The sequence below is a fragment of the Rhagoletis pomonella genome, unplaced genomic scaffold, assembly GCF_013731165.1.
Source record: "Rhagoletis pomonella isolate Grant_MI unplaced genomic scaffold, Rhpom_1.0 Rhpom_scaffold_00006, whole genome shotgun sequence".
In the NCBI taxonomy this organism is placed as follows: domain Eukaryota; kingdom Metazoa; phylum Arthropoda; class Insecta; order Diptera; family Tephritidae; genus Rhagoletis; species Rhagoletis pomonella.
This window is the reverse complement of record NW_023458560.1, coordinates 66,328,013-66,344,092: the sequence shown is the minus strand read 5'-3', so window position 1 is coordinate 66,344,092 and position 16,080 is coordinate 66,328,013. Positions and strand designations below refer to the sequence as shown.

At 33.2% G+C, this 16,080-nt stretch overlaps 1 long non-coding RNA gene across 2 annotated transcripts; it reads right to left on the bottom strand.

Moving 5' to 3' along the window:
• Positions 1–4,043: 4,043 nt before the first annotated feature.
• Positions 4,044–15,954, bottom strand: LOC118741141. Of its 2 annotated transcripts, XR_004993232.1 has the most exons (5): positions 15,859–15,954; positions 14,859–15,047; positions 10,218–10,676; positions 4,595–4,712; positions 4,044–4,324 (listed from the first exon to the last, which is right to left on the bottom strand). It is a non-coding gene; the product is annotated as an uncharacterized LOC118741141 (long non-coding RNA). The 2 variants fall into 2 exon arrangements; XR_004993233.1 differs by lacking the exons at positions 14,859–15,047; positions 15,859–15,954 and adding an exon at positions 11,310–11,442.
• Between the last annotated feature and the right edge of the window lie 126 nt (positions 15,955–16,080).

The following is a 16,080-nucleotide window of genomic DNA, read 5'->3' as shown; positions in this document are numbered from 1 at the left end:
CAATAACCACGCCCACATCCCATATAACGGTAATTTCGAGAAATACAAAATATTCGAAAAATCAGTAAATATTGAAGCTAATTTATTCAAAATTGATGATTGCAACAACTCTTTACCAAGAAATACGTTTATGACAAAATTTTGGAAAATAGGCGTAGCACCGCCCACTTATGATCACATATATGTATCTCGCTAACCGCTCTAGCAATTTGCACCAAGCTCGGTATGGTTATTGGGCTTGCCACATAAAAGCAAACCGTTGAAATTTGTTGAAATCGGACTAAAATTGAGGCCGCATTTCATATAACGGTAAATTTCAGATATGCTTGAAATTTCAATATTTCGAAATTTAAGGACGCTAATTTACTTAAAATCTATACACCCCGGCTTATCATGTAGCGGTAGCTTTCGGAAAGGTGGAAAACGTATATTTAATACTTGCGCCGGGTATTTAATGTTCGGCTCCGCCCGAACTTAGACTTTCTTACTTGTTCATTTTTAATTCTTTTTTTTTTTTTGTTGTCCAGACCTCCATCGTTATCGGTTGACTAAACCGCATTCACAAGTTTTCGCATAATTTTGGACATCGGGTAATATTTTGTTTTACTGCCGGTTTCGCATTTAACTGCACCGACCAAGTGTTCCAGCGTCCGATGGGAATTGCGTAATCTTTAGCGCTGCAGTCAGATATGAATGTATTTTCGTATGTACTTGTGCGTTGATGTAGTATACATATAAACAAATTTACAATGCCATACCCAGTTCGATGTAAACATTGTTTTTTTTTTTCTCTACATCACATCAAAGCCAGCAAAACGTTAATGGGTAAGATGAATATCCGTTGCAAAAATATAAATTATAAACTCGTGCGTACATAATCGGGTCAGCGCGTTCACGGCGATGCAGAATATAAAAATTTAACTTTAAGATAAAAAGTAGAAAAAAAAATATTTTTATAAATTACTTTATTTTATGGTGGCCACTTGCAGCCTTGATGCACATACGGCTGTAATTTTTTCACACCTTTAGTGGCCTGGCCTTTCTACGTATTTACAATTAAACTAAAAAATCGCACTGAAAGTGAAGAGATCGCTTGTGTGTAGCACACGTTGTGGACACACGACCGGTAGCCGCTTTAACCTAACCTAGAAAAATCCCTAATTTAAGTTCCGCAGACAGCTGGTAACTACTGCAGAGAGTTATTATAGAGCGAACGCCGCACAGCTGAGAAGGAAATACTGAGATAATTCCACCTCGTTGTCCTCCCAACACCGCATGGTTTCCCAAAGAACAGTGCCCGGTGGGGACACACGACAGTTAGTGTTTAGACAGCTCCAGAAGCCTCTATAACCGCACTCGGTCGGCCAAAAATATTTTGCAACTTTTGTGGAATGAGTTTTCTTCGTTCCTGGTAAAATTTGGTTCAGAGACAAAGTGGTTTTGGGCGTTGTGCCAAGGTGGTGTGTTCCATCTTCATTGTCATTTTCCCAAATAAAATGAAGAGACAAACAAATCCTTTGATTTCGAATGTGAGAATGTGAGGGATAATACTAAGTCGATTGCGAATGTGAATACGAAGGCTTATACGAAGATGTACAATATAATAAGTCAGTGTCTTTTTGATTAAGAATTTTTTTTTTTTCATTTATAAACCAGCCATTGTGAAGCTCCGTGGTAAAAACTTATGGTTTAACCACTGAGGTAAAGTCCTCCCTAGTTTTGTCCGCAAAAAACTTCGGAAGCATTGTCGGGAGGAAGCGCCATAAATTTATTACTTAAGAAAGTTTTATTATACGGCAATTGAGAAGTGCATGCGCAAAAATTTCATAAATGCCATAAAGGAAATTTTTGCACATGCAGCGGTGCATAGCATGTATTTAGGCGCTTGGGGATAGTAGTCGCGTCTAAGCACTAGTATCCGGATTCCAACATTTGCTATCGCTAATTTTGATCGCGAAAAATCCCCAAAACAATAGAAGACGTTCCTAGCAATATGCAACATATCTAGTAATCAAGTAGTATCAAGAATCTCAATATGACGGAAAATGTAAAAAGGCGACCCCTACGTTTGGACAACAAAAAAAAAATTCTTTCGAAATTTCCATACAAACTTAGATTCCATGGTGTACGGCAAACTTTTTTTCTGGTACGGTTTAATGTACATTTTTATGTATGTATGTATATACACACAGGTACATATGTATGCATTCGCATGTAGGTACTTACTTACTTGATACAAAACACACGTACCAGGTATGAATTACACCATATCTAGTTTTCGTCATCTAAACGTTTTCCCTTCAATGTTTTCATGCTTAATTAAGCATTGAAGTTCAACTTCTGTTACGGTTTAAAAGATTTAATGTCAAGTTTTTTTTTCACAGTTTGTTGACTTCTAATGTCAAATTTTATCTGTTGGTCGATTACCCACAAAGTAATCAAATGTGGCCTTCTATATGATTATATGATTTTGTATACGTATTATAAGTATATTGTATGTAGTCTACGTATGTATGCACGCATAATCATGAATGATGCAAGTTGCTAATATTTACTTAATACCGAACTTAATGGATGCTTAAGCAAGTTTTAAAGTATCATTATCAGCGCTAATGTAGGCTCTAATAATTTTTGGTCATTAATTTCTTACTTAAATTGCTGATTACGTTAGCAAATTATTGCATACGATTCAGTTGAGGGGCAAGATAGAATAATTTTTCGGCAATTAAATATTCTTCAAGTTGATGTGATGTAATGTCAAGTCATGTGATCACATCTTATGCGCTAAATATTATATCGATAACAATATCGATAACCGTATCGATAAATATACATATCTATAACTTATCCATAAATATATCGGTACCAATGTTGATTATTACAACTCTAGCAATATCGATCGAATACCATATCTATTATGTATATCGATAAAAATATCGATAACACTATCGATTATTTTGTCGATAACAATATCGATGGACGACGATGAATATATGGATAGACTTTCTATTGCTTTCAGAAAAAAATAAAATACGTAAGCCTAAAAAGTCAAAAGACATTGGGTTTCACGTTACACGGACCTTCCTCCGATTGGGATTAAGATTGGAATTGAGATTACCCTCCCTATTCTGTGCACTTGAAAAATAATCAACCTTGGACTATTTGTCAATAAATTTGCGCCTAAAGCTATGCCGCTAAGATTTGTATGTATTTGCTAAATTTGTTGTAAATTTTTAAAGTGTCTAGAATTAAATTTTTGCAGCATAGTTTAGGCGCAAATTTATTGACAAATAGTTAAGCTTGACAATTTGTCAAATGCACAGAAATGGGGTATAAGTGTGAAATTAAAATTTTTATTGAGATGGAGATTAAGATTAGCACAGATTTCGTTTAAATAGGAATAGGAAGTTCCCTAACTTGATTTAATTCAACTATTAAACTCAACCTAAAATAGTATTAAAGTAATTGACAATAAAATTAATTTTACCGGAAAACAAAACGTGGTGTGCTTGATATCAATTGTTTTGAACTTTTCATTTTCAGTTTAACGCAAGAGTTTTATGGAATGTAAAATTATCATTTCAAAATGAAAGACAGCGACATAACATAATTGGCCTACAAAAATCTAAAAATAATAAGCATCTTGAACTGCACCTATTAATGACTAAACATAAAAAAAAATATCATTCGACAACTCAATGAATTACAGCTTTGAAGAGAAAATGACCTCACTCGAGAAAAGTTGTTTTGTCAAAAGTGCAGTTATTGTGATGTGTTTTTTTTTTGAGTTTATTTTATTTTAAGGTCTTGTTGTTTTTTTTTCAATTCATAAATACCCATTTTTTTTATTTGTTCCTGTCTGCTGTTTTATATTTCATAACAAATATAAAGTCACTACAACTATGGCTTATGTCAAATACCCTTATACAACTAAGAAGAAGATATTATGTAATAAATACGATCCAAACATGATTGGTTTTTTTTTTTTTTTGCTTATGTGCAAACTACTTTTTTTGCTTTCTTTACGTTTAAGTTTTTTATGATTTTTTTTTTTTTTGGCTTCTTTTCATAATTATTATTTTGTTGTTTTTAAATAAACGCAATTTCTAGAAGTCGATGACATGAACGTCGTTCGGCTGGAATATTTTACTAAAGATGAACTGATGGATTGCTGACAGCTGCTGAAAATTTCCACTTTTACGCTTTTTAGTATATTTTTACTTTCCAAATAAATAGGTGTCTACAACAAAGTACACAGCACGCCGCGAGGTCACACTGATGCCGATGGTAATTTGCTTACAATATTTTCCACGGGGCAGCAAGACTTTACTTGACATGAAAAAAAAATAAAAATAAACAAATAAAAGAAAATAAATAAACATTATAAACATGGCAATTGATTATTTTTTCAAAAAATTTAGACACAGCCAAAAATAATACTTAGTATTTACAATACACAGCCATAAAATTTCACGTATGTACATAATGCAATCGTATTTATCGATTATGGCGTTTGCACTTGTTTGTAATTTAGCAAGATTTGCGCAAAAACTATTTGAATATTTCTCAATGAATTATTTACAGTGAAACTCACCGATTTTTCTTTTGTTTTTTTTTTTTCTCTGTGAACAGCGAAAAATCGCTTTCCCCTTTTCGCAACAACCCAGCCGTATTGGCATCCTAGCGGCTGGCTGCTCAAGTGTTGACGTCATCTATATGAGAAAAATTGAAAATAAAAATTATTTGTGAACGCCGCGAAATGTATGTATGTATTTTTAAGCAGCAATAATATACAAATATCTAACTATAATATAAACTTAGTAATTTTTATATATTCGTACTAATTCCAAAACTTCAAGTACATTTGACATAAGTATTTGTGCCTTTATACAAAAAAAAAACTTTTATTTGCTCATTTTACAAGCCTAATGCATCCATTTTCCATTCAGCGATATTCAGCAACAAAAAAATTAATTTTATATTTTGCTGTCGACAGCAGAACAAATGTTTTATAGCACTTAGTACAACATTGAAATGGAGAAGAAAATGTGTGCTTTTTGCATGGCGCTTCAAACTGTATTAATGTAAAAATTAATGGCCTACATAAAATGATTGCCAAAAATCCATTAAACCACTTGAAATGGCAAACATATGGTAACTATTAGAAACAATATGCATTGCGTATATTTTTATACTAAATAAAGGCCGGTATGCAGCTCTCAAGAAAAGCAAAAACTCCATACAAAATGACGTACAAGAAATGGCTAAGAATATTTCTTGTGTAAAATTTTCTTGAGGCAGTACGGAATTCTTAAGAAATTTGCTACGCTTTCTACTAAAGTTGTTTTGTGAAAAAAGAGCACAAGGCAACCCATGCTGGCAACTGAAATATATGGCCGTTCAGATGTCAAAATTTCTTGGACACACACACAAAATAATGGAAATTTTTTTCTTTACCGTTTTCTTGAGTGCTGCATACTGGCTTTAAGTAGTATGCAAGTAATTCCGTAGGCCTCCCTTCACATTGGAGTGTGTTGCAGCAATATCAGTTGGTTTCTTTTGGAAAATTTCAACTTTTTATTTTTTATTTGGTTACATGTCTATGAATTCTAGTCCCAACACAAAAGTAGTTAATCTCGGATTGGTAAAATCAAAGTCAATAAAATTTTTGAGATAGTTGTTTGCAGATAATGTTCGGTTTTCAGGTTAGTTTGCATTATGAACCGTTCTGCTAAGGAAACCCTGGAAACATCAAAACGACACAAATTACGACTGGGACATAGAAGTGAATGCTCTCAATAAGAGGCGGGCAATCCCGAAACCCAATACCCAATAAAAATTAGATAGCCTGGGGACAACTTTCATTTACATAAAGTTTGTAAACTAATTCGCCGACAGCTGGAGACATAAGATGCGATAATTAAAATATGTACCAAAATATCAGCAGAGGACAATTGAAGAAGGTTATAGCTTGAAACTGCGTTTGAAGAGAAAGTAGAATTTAATTAACTTATACGACGATTTTTTGTAATACGGGAGTCAAGCGAAAAATTGTTATGAAATCTTTAGTTTGAACACTAAAAACATTGTTGAGGTTTTTAAGAGAGGGTTGCCACCCGTTTAAAAAGTTAGATTGAAATTATTTTAAAAGCCAAATGAATTATTAAAATGTGGGTATTAGTCGAAATGGGTTTGAAAAGGCTTTTATTCTGTAGTATATTTAGGGGGTTGCCACATGTTTAAAAATGATATTAAATTTAATTGATCAGTTATTTAAAATATTCATCACGATGCTAGGCGGGGAAATGTAGGAATGCTTTAGCTTGAAAATACTTTTTCGAGGGTTGCCGCCTGTTTGAAAAGTCGAATTTGATTAATTTATATACAAATTATTTTAAATATTACAATGCGGGTGTCAAACGATAGAGTGCTAGGAAATCTTTAGTAGGAACAATCATAATGTTGTTAAATGGTTGCCACCTATTTAAAATTACGACTAATCAATATACTGCTGCTACTTGGAGGCACTGTCCTAAATCTTAACGCGGAAATAAAATATCTTGGGGCAACTCTAATATTTACAGTTAGAAAAAATATGTAGTCAATTTTATTTTTGTTATGTAAACATCTAAAAAGATATTATTTTTGAATATTTAATCCTGGTAATTTTCTCTTCAAAATTTTTTATTTTTAGCATTAAAAACTGTTTTTTATTCTCTAGCGTACATTTAGCATACATACATACATATACATATCTATGTAAGCTACTGCACATTTTTCTTAATTTTTGAAATTTCTACTTGACAACATATTGTGTCACTGTTTAAAATATGAAGCAATGCTATAAATACTACTCGAATAACATATAGAATATTAAATATAATTCCATACACAAAAAAATCTAAGTAGAAAGTGTGCTAAACCAAGCGAAAACAGCCGGCAAAAAAACACAAGCATTAAAAAATCAACAGAAAAGCTTTATATATACAGTGAGTATCAAAAATAAGTATACGCTGACGTTTGACGATTTTATATATGTTTTTTTTCCATACCAAATTTTTCTTATTTTTTTATAAAAAAATACTTCATTCAACAGCGAAAACCACAAGAATCAATTTTTTTTTCCATTTCATACAGTTGTCAGGAAAATACATGAAATTTTCATTAAAATTCTCAATTTTTCAATTCTTTTGCTCAGAGGAAAAATTCTCAAAATCAACAATAATTTTAGCGACTTGAAACTTGCGCCTGCACTAAAATTTTATGGGCTGCAAAACTGCATACTCAAATGTTAAGAAATCGAATTGAAAATTTGTTGCATTTTCCCGAAATCTATATGAAATTTAAAAAATGTATTTTTGTGGTTTGCCTGTTGAATGACTGACTATATTTTGGTAAAAAAAATTCTAATAAATAAAATCGTCAAAACGTCAGGGTATACCTATTTTTGACGCACACTGTATGTATGTATATAAATTGCAGTATTTTCAACAAAAAATAGTACAAAATTTACGGTAAATTTGATGTTAAAAACACAAACAACTATACTGTCGTGAAAATATACACAACGAGGTGCAACAAAGTGACAATGGATGAATTCAAGCAGAGTTCTCTTCCATTCGAAAGGCGTGAAAAATATAAGTTACACGTACATACACACATAAATATGCATCTACATATGTATGTATATAATGTTTTTCCACACAAGCGGCTATTGCTGCGTTACGTATCACTCAGAAAGTTGACAAATTTTGTATCGAAAATGCTGTTGAAAGTATTTTGGCAAACCCACGGAACGCTTGTTCGCAATGGTGTTGGGAATCGCTGTACGCTTTCACACTTTTTATATAGAATACATATGTATGTATGTTCTTAGATATTTTTCTCGATATTGCGCTAGTATTGGTTCATGGATATTTAGAGGAAAAATGGCTCATTAAATTTGTTGATTTATGTAGATACCGAAAAATAAAGAAGTGATATACTTATTTGATGGCATATCTTAAAAAATGTCTCTGTTTCAAAAAAGCAAACAAGAAATATTAGAATTTTGGCAGACCTCGCATGAAATTTACACAAAATATGTACATCCATCATACATACATACATACGTATGTATCTAAGTATTTGCATATATTTTCATGTAGGTTTTTTTCGAAAGTGAAAACGTTCCAATTGCTGATTTTGATTCGTTACGCGAATGAATATCTCAATAAAAATGCGCAGAGGAGCTTTATTTTTAGTTGTCGAAATTCAAAAACTGCATCTTTGATGTTGCAGACGACGCTAATTAAGCTATATTGCATCAGCGATAGCAGCAATAACAATTTCTATCTCTTCCATATATACAGATTCGATTTTCTCAATGAAAACTTCATCATGGCCGCATACAAATTTGTATGCTTTAAATTCTATCCTATGATAACATCTGCGTCTACCAAGAACGGAGACAGTAGCGATAGCTTTCCTATTCACATAACTAGTCGAATTTTCCGAAGTAAAGGAATAGGTTTTTTTCAATTTTTATACCCGTCCCGAGAGGAAAAGTAATGTCGTCATTTATTGTTCTTAAAATGCAGGTGGCGTAGTAGTAGATGCTCGGTACATTTTCGAGAGCTATATGTAAAGGTATCAAAGTTAATGTAGGATGGGGTTAGGTGTTCCACTAAGTCGACGATTTCGTCTGCTCAGGGACCGTAACAGTTACAACTTTTATTAAAAAAATCGCTCTTTAACAATTATTTTTTGACTTTGATTTAATTACTTCTTAAATAACCGTTATTTCTGACTTTTAATTTACAAATCCAAAATAACAATTATTTTTGATTTCGATCTAAATAATCTGCAAATAACAGTTATTTTTGATTTTTAAATTATATATCTTAGATAACAGTTATCGAAGACTTTTATTTATAAAAGTCATAAATAAAAATCAGTCACTGACCTTTAATTTTTAAATCATACTTATAAAAGTCATTTGTATAAGTCGTAGTAAACTTTTGTTTCCCAACACCTTCTAAACTGCGAAAAATGTCACTGACTAATTTTTATTGAGGACTTTTATAAATAAATGTCTTCAATAACTGTTATAAGATATATATTATAAAAATCAAAAATAATTATTTTGGATTTATAATATAAAAATCAAAAATAATTGTTATTTTTTCTTAATTTTGCATAAAAATTGCAAATATAAATTTATTTTCAAATTTGAGTCTCGCTAGTCTAGTTGTAGAACATTTTCTTCATAGTAAATTTTTCCATGACAGTTTTCATCAATAACTGTTATGTTCGGTCCCTGCTTCTGCTTTATAATTCCCCTGTATGACTTACAGCAATTCTTAGTCAGTATGGAGGTCAGCCTTTTATCTGTCTGTGACCTTATGAATTGCTACCATCCCAGCTTAAAGGACACTACAGCAGTCTGGAAGACGAAAGCTGAAGGAGAAAAACAGATGTTCGCAATATACTACACATCCCCATCGACTCGTAGCAGCCAACTTCCAGCCATCTGTGTATACATGCACGAATAGTCTTCACTTTTATTTTGGGACCTGACTTGGATTTCACTATACTGTAAAATTCAATGGTTTGTTTATTTTTTATATAAAATATGAGCAATTCTTGAAAGAACCCCGGGACGGCTACGCGCTTGGGCTGAGAGAAGCGGCCTAAATGTGAACCCAGCCAAGACAGTACTTATCCTTTTTACAAGCAGAAACCAAATACATACCACAATTCAAACTACCGTCGCTGGACCGCAAGACACACGCCAGCGCAAAGTATCTTGGCAGAAGGCCTACATAGCATACTACACTTTCAAGATAACATTCCGCAGAAAATGGGGACTAAATAAAACCTAAGCTTTTGATGTGGATGTATATCGCGACCATTAGACCAATCCTAATGAACGGCGCCATGCTCAGCGAATATGCTCCTTAGGGACTCTTTTCGGAACCTACCCACAGGCATAGGCGCTCCGCACAGGCGGTCCAAATTGTGCACCCTGCGGACTCCACTGGTTGGCTGGGTTATTCCCTAAATTTTGTTAATTCGAAAATAGGTTAGGTCTGGCAGCACTAAGATCTTGGTCGAATAGCACAGGTACTGCTTTCAAGGCCGTTCCAAAAAGTCTTTGAATTTTAGTATGGTGCAGTAATTTAAGAGAATAACAATAAACAAAATATTTATTTAATAAATAAAAAAATATCACTTACCTCATTTTCTATCCAAGCGAATTCTTTTAGTATTTTTTTTTTGCAATTACAAATTCGTTGATTTAATGTTTTTTGGAATTGATTTTTCGCGCATTCATTCATTCATTCTATCATGTAAGACGATGATGTTGTTGTTGTTGTTGTTGCCAGATTTCATGTTGACATCTTTGATGTACATAAATAAATATTTCCAAACTATGACATTTGATGATGATAAATAAAAAAAACTAACAAAAAGTACCCCAAAACACAGGATTTGTGTGTGTGTGTGTGTGTGTGTGTTTCTATGGGGTATATTAAAGTTTAAAACATGAAAATCATGTCTAAGTACATAGTTGGAGTTTTAGAAAACCGCTTCATAGAAAGCCCACAATAAACCCAACAAGAAGACCAGGATAAGGAAGGTGGTGAATAGACTCTTGGCTTCATTCATTTTGTTGCTGTTGTTGGTTGTTTAAGCTATATGGGGCAAAGTGAAATATAAATAAAAAAATATGTTAAAGTTGTACGGAAAATAGTTTTGATTTTTTTTTTAACTATGTAATATCCATGGCTGAGTGGAAGATCGACCTATCTCGGCAGCCGTTCGAAAACGCTCTATCTCAGAAAAGTTTTCAAGAACGCCTTACTTCAGAATTCGATTGAAGAGCGCCCTATCTCAGAATTCAGTTCAAAAACGCCCTATCTCAAACGAAAATACATTGAAAATGTGCTGATATAGGGCGTTTTTGAACCAAATTTTGAAATAGGGCACTGTTGAAAAATTTTCTGAGAAAGGGCGTTTTCAAACTGGCTGTCGGTCGATCTTCCACTCAGCCATCGATATTTAGTCTTTTTAAGCTGTTTTTAATAGGTAATAAAAGAAGAGGTAACAAATTTGAAACAAAAAATAGCTTTGGAATTTTTAAGGCGGTTTTTGGCACAGTTTTTTTCGATTTTTTTTTTTGCTTTTTTTTAGTTTTTGCAATTATATCCTTAAATATGTATGTATATATTTGTTTGAATCTATGTACATATGTATATATGTAGTATATATATGTTATTTTATAAGCTGTTTTTTTTATAATTTAATACTATTTAGCAATCACGCACCGTTGACTGTAAATGAGTTAACTGTTCGGAGCACACCGTTCGTACCGAATGCCTTTGAAAAACTGGCATTCGCATCTGCAAGAATTCTCCACAAAGACCAAAGGCCGGTCAATTAGCATCGCACAGCGCCGCACGGAATTGTATCGGAATTGAATGAAAAGTGTGCCGGCAGCAGAATGAATTACATACGAACATACATACATAGATACATACAATTGCATAGCCATACATACCACTGGCGGTCATTAGAATAGACTAACCTTACTTTCGGAATAAAAAGTTTAAAAATTTGGTGAAAATTTGTCGATTGTTTATAATTTTTAACCGACTTCCAAAAAAGGAGGAGGTTATCAGTTCGTCGGAATATTTTTTTTTTTATTTTTTTTTTAATTATTTTTTATTTTTTTATTTTTTTTTATGTATGTTACCGCATAACTTTGGACCACCTCAACCGATTTCGATAATTCTTTTTGCATCAGAAAGGTAGTGTCTCAGGTGGTCCCATACTATTCTGGTTAAGATCCGATCAGTGGATCATGAGATATATATAGAGAGTTGAAGTCGGGTTTTTTTTGCTAAAAATTACTTGTTGTATAAAGTTTGAAAGGGGGATTTGTAAGGTATTTGTTGTATAGCCAAAACTCTTCAAAGTAAGGCGAGTCTATTCGCATGACCGCCAGTGTATATGTATGTATATACATATGTACATATGATCATTAAAATATAGTAGTATTTACACATATTGAAATATCAAAACTTATGTTCCGAACAGCATGAGGACGAGGTGGATATAGCCGCCCAGTATGTAGCCGCCCAGTATGTAGCCGCCTAGCTGTTGGCAGCACAATTCTATAGCACATACAAACATACAAACGTACTAATAGGATCATGGGATCATAGCATCATTGCCGAATATTCGCTGCTTTTCACCAGATCCGCAACGCTTGTCGCAATTGCGGTAGGCGTGCGTACATACATACATATGTACACCGTTGGAACACGGATGACTGCCTGCCGCGTCGGATGTGTAATGGTTGAGGTGGCGTTGTGCGATTATTGGCATGGAATTGCTTGGTTTGGTTTTGTGTGGGCGCAAGAGATCTTCATACTGTACACCTATGTACGTATGTGTGTGTGTATGTAGTTGGATTTGGAATTGGAATTTTAAAATTAATAGGAAAATCATAATTTTTTTTTATTATCTGTTGGCAGTTTTGCTTCATTTGGCATTTATGACAAAAACAACAACTCGTTTTGCAAAACTACATTACGCTAGAGATTATACAATATTTCGGAGAAAAAGTCCCGTTATGCGAAAAAAAAATGGTGCAAAAAAATTTTCGCGTTGCACATATATGTATGTGCAAGTTTGCAGGTACGTATGTTTATTAAAACTCCGAAATAAATATAGGAATATGGAAATGAACACACGCAGCCAAAATTTTGTGAGATGGCGTAGATTGGATTAAACAGTCGTGGTTACCTTTACAGGGAATTCCCCAAATCCGAAAACCCCCTATTGCAACTTCCAACATTAAACCGCGTAGTACTGTCACTCTGAAATGAAGTGAGATACTTGGCCGTCATTTTGGACAAAAACTGACCTAGAAACGCAACGTGAGTAGAGGGTCAGAAAGGTCATTACCGCTCTCTACGTCTGAAAACATAGCTATAGGCAAGAAATTGGGTGTTAAACCTCATTTAATGCACTGCATTTACGCAGCAATCGTAGGTCCCATATTATTTTACGGCGTCACAGCTTGGTGGACACCACTGGATAAGACGCTCATTCTAATTCTAAACTCATCAAGACCTTTTTCGGAAAGCTTCAGGCCAGCGATAATGCACAGTCAGAAAGGAAAGACACCAGTCGACCACACCAGCATTCCACAACCAACTCTCCGCTTACGTCTCCAGACTACACACCACGACCTTTCGAGCTCGAAAACAAGTTCTCCACTGGTATCCCTTCAGGAAAGAACTCGGCGTACGATTCGGTCTGGGGCGTCCAAGTTAAATCTGAAGCCATGGATCTACATGGATGGCTTTAAACTAAATCTAAGAGTAGAGAGTGGGTTACATTCGAAGGGCCTTTCACTAGACCTTTGTTTTAGGTGGCCATACCACTGCCGTATCTTGTCTTGTCGAATCTTCGCTTAATCTGCCTTCAGTAACCATATACTCCGATAGTCAAGTAGCTATTAAGTCACTGGAATGCTGTGAAACCACGAAAAAAATTGCGATAGATTGTAGAAAAGTCCTCAACGTGTTGGCTGCAAAGTCGGGCACAACTCGGATGTTTATATATCTGTGGAATTTTTAACCGACTTCCAAAAAAGGAGGAGGTTATCAGTTCGTCGGAATATATATATATATTTTTTTTAAGTATGTTACCGCATAACTTTGGACCACGTCAACCGAATCGGAAAGGTAATGTCTCAAAGGTGGTCTAGTTTCGATCCGATCATTCGATCATGATATATATATATACATATATATTTCTTTTTTTCGGTTTTTTTTGCTAAAAATTACTTGTATTAAAACAACTTATCTTGAGAAAGGCCATTTTATTGGGTTCCCAAAAAAATATTTTAACGAATAACCATAGGTGTAGTTTAAGATGTCCACTAAGCATAGACAGACAGCAGGTTTGATCCGGATTAACGGCGCATTTTATCTGATTAAAATTGTGCCTTAACAGACAGCAGTCTGGGTTCGAGCACCACGGCCAGTAGAACTTTCATTTATTTCTTTTTAATTCAATCATTTATTAGTTCTATATATTTTAAGGTTGCTTTCAGTTAGTTTTTGTTGACTTTTTTAATAAAATTAGACTCTAATACCCAAATTCATAAAAAATAAAGACAACCTAAACTGCTTTATAAATCGAAATTTTGTATGAAAATGTCACTTTATAGAGCTCTTTAAACCTATTTTATTTTTTATGAATAAGGATATAAAAATTTAAATTAACTAATAGAAAAATAAAAAATATGATATAAGATAAAACAAATGAAAATAGAAAAAGGTAAAATTAAATATATAAATCAAATAAAATTAAAAAAAAATTTAATTAAAAAAATAAAATAAAAAATAATAACAAAATAACTTTTGGCAATCGCCCCAAACCGAGGATCGAACCTGGCACCTACAGACTTGTAACACGCAACTATCACCACTCGGCCACCGCGGACTCCGAATCCGTCTGCTTTATTTGCTTATTTGTACAAAAGACAACAGCTAGCCGTTTTTACCAGTGTTGTCATCGAAAATTCCGCTGATCCAAGTTAATTACCGAAAATTTCGTGCATATATTCGGCTGCTTATGCGCATTTGAAAGAAGAAAATGCATAAGTTAATGCAAATAAAGGCTGTTTATGCAGATAAGCGAGTTCGTTTGTCACCCGTATTAATTAAAATTTAAACTTTTTCAGGGTAAATAGATTATTTTTTAATTCAAAATTGTTGAAATAAAATGCCACAGATTTTTACATATGTACATTTATATACTAGAATTGTTAATTTATATATCTACTAGATTTTACTTACCAATTTTTTAGCTGGAGATGTCATCTTATATACTACATGATTACAAGTAAGGCACTTGTAATCACGGTGGGCAATTCTTATTCATTTTTTCCAGCTTAAAACATGGCATACAAAAGATAAAGAAATATCAAAAGTACTGCCAGAATAGCGAAGGTGGACAACAAACTCTGGAATTCACCCATTTTTCAACTGTAAAGAAGTAAAATTAAATTGTTTATTATTATCAGGGCGGGTGTAAGTAGGATTTATTATGAACCACGACCTTGACATCGACTCGAAACACGATTTTGATAAGGGAAAACGCGTGCCATGTCAAAAACAAAAAAATTTAAGAAACATCGTTATCTTTTTGTGATTTTCAATTGACCTTCAATCCAAGAACTGCTAAAAAAATTTAACTTTTTAGCTATTTCTATACTAAATTTTGCACATTAAAACTATGAATTATAGTGCAATAAAATGTTATATTATTAAGTATATTCGAAGGTCTTCATGCTTCCTTAAGGCACGTTGAAATTTCATAAAAAAACATATGCACATATTATTGGAAAGCTGCCAATTATTTGCGAGTTTTATTTATAAAAAATACTTTTGTAAAATCAAATTATTTAATTTTAGGTGACACAAGCGCATAAAAAGACTGTACGTAGACCCACACAAACACGCGCGCTGTTTGAAGAGGATTAAAAAATAAAAAAAGAGAATTTAAAAAAATAAAAATTAAAAAAAAGCATTTGATAGAACGCAAATTATGCCATCGTTTTATATTAAAAAAGGAAACACGCTTCTCAACAAGTATCATTAAATTCTTCTGCAAATTTTTTTTAATTAGTCCACTGGCGCTTCAGCTGAGTTAAATAAAAATTATTTTCATTTACGTATAAATACATGTATATATTTTGAAATTGCACAGTTTTTTTAATTTGCTTATTGTCGACATTAAATGGATTTATTACTCGATTTTATTTTATTTTTTTTTTTCATTTCAGTTAACACACACCTTTTTCGCAAATTTGCACTTTGAAGATACAAATTTCTTGAACTTTTTTCTAAATTATTTTTGCTCAGCAGAGCTATATCGACCTTTTGGTTTGAAGACCTCGGGACTAACTGAAAATCCTTTTCACCTATATGGTTCATTAATGGGGTGAGCGAGTATGTCAACGAAAATTTTCAGTAATGCGAGTATTCATTCAAAAATACATATAAATCACTTAAAAGT